The sequence below is a fragment of the Lithobates pipiens genome, unplaced genomic scaffold (assembly GCF_037356315.1).
Source record: "Lithobates pipiens isolate NorthernLeopardFrog02 unplaced genomic scaffold, aLitPip1_a1.2 Scaffold_8, whole genome shotgun sequence".
In the NCBI taxonomy this organism is placed as follows: Eukaryota; Metazoa; Chordata; class Amphibia; order Anura; family Ranidae; genus Lithobates; species Lithobates pipiens.
The window spans coordinates 322,720,049-322,721,513 of record NW_027507903.1 but is presented as its reverse complement, the minus strand read 5'-3'; the positions used below and the strand labels follow the sequence as shown (position 1 = coordinate 322,721,513).

At 48.6% G+C, this 1,465-nt stretch overlaps 1 pseudogene; it reads right to left on the bottom strand.

Moving 5' to 3' along the window:
- Positions 1 to 420: 420 nt before the first annotated feature.
- On the bottom strand, positions 421 to 887 carry LOC143962104 (homeobox protein XHOX-7.1' pseudogene; annotated as a pseudogene).
- Positions 888 to 1,465: the final 578 nt, after the last annotated feature.

Genomic DNA, 1,465 nt, shown 5'->3' with positions numbered 1-1,465 from the left:
ATCTAGTGGAAGCAGATCCTCCATACATGTGAGGATTGTACAGAGGTGCATTGTGAGTGCTCCAGTATTAGTAAATCTAGTGGAAGCAGATCCTCCATACATGTGAGGATTGTACAGAGGTGCATTGTGAGTGCTCCAGTATTAGTAAATCTAGTGGAAGCAGATCCTCCATACATGTGAGGATTGTACAGAGGTGGATTGTGAGTGCTCCAGTATTAGTAAATCTAGTGGAAGCAGATCCTCCATACATGTGAGGATTGTACAGAGGTGGATTGTGAGTGCTCCAGTATTAGTAAATCACCCCCTTAGTGAGGGCAGATCCTCCATACATATGAGACTGAGGAATGCACAGAGGTATTGATATCAGAGCATGCAGAGCAGTCAGCTTTCATTAAGCAGATGAAAGAGGCAGTAATGGCCCTACATGAAATCAGAGAGCTGCACCGCAGATACACATCGCCCTGGCACCGCACCATAGACAATCGACTTACTTGGTGGAGGGGAATATCTGCCTCCTTCCTTTGGCCAGCCTGTGCCATCTTCAGAGTTCTCCGATTTGACAGAAGAAGTCTCCAGGTTTTTGGTGAGCCCAGGAGGAGGACTGGGGCTCTCTCTGTTGCCGACCCCCAAAGCCAGGTGCCTAGGGGCGCCGCTGGCCCCAGAAGTCTCCAAGGCACGTAGGTGGGTCACCTCCTTGGGCACCCTCTTATCTGCCATGAGCGCCTCCACGCTGAAGGACAGGCTGGAGATCTTGATCTTGTGCTCGGCTTCGGATGGGGAATGCATGGGGCGAGCGGAGCTTTCTTCATCAGAGCTGAAGTCCTCCTTGGTGTCCCTAGAAGAAGACATGGTGACAGATCCTCCTAGTCCTCCTTCCTTGGTCAGATCCCTGGATGAAGGTAAGTCCAGCTCTGAGCGCTCCCACTCCACGGGCAACACACTTCAAGGAAAGTCAAGGAAACTTTTTTTTTTTTTTTTCTTTTCTTTTTCCTCTATTGAAAGGGAGCTCCTCTGACAGCCAACAGGAAAGGCCGGGCGGCGTGACGTCAGCGGTGTCCTCCTGTGATTGGCCAGGGAGGCTCTCTCCTTGATGGCAGTGATTTGCGGACTGTTTTTTGTTCCAGAAAAGAAGAAGAGGGGAGTTAATTACACAGGCTACACACTGCGCTGTGTTATTAGTGATACCTGTAGGGCTGTAATCACAAGAAACTGAAAAGTCACTTGGGTAATTACGTTTGATTATATGAAGAGGAAGCTCATATAACCAATCTTCTCTTTCTAGTCTCCGCTTTAAAGAGCTCTTTCTTTGTCATGTCTTCATGTGTCTACATGTAAACATTTTCAGGGATCATCTTGGCGTTTAAGTGATAGAGATACATTTTGTTATCTGACTACAAGGAGGCCAATTGCCTTCTGGGGCCTTTGAAGTCAGGCCTGAGTCGGGATACCGTGACATCGGCCCAGA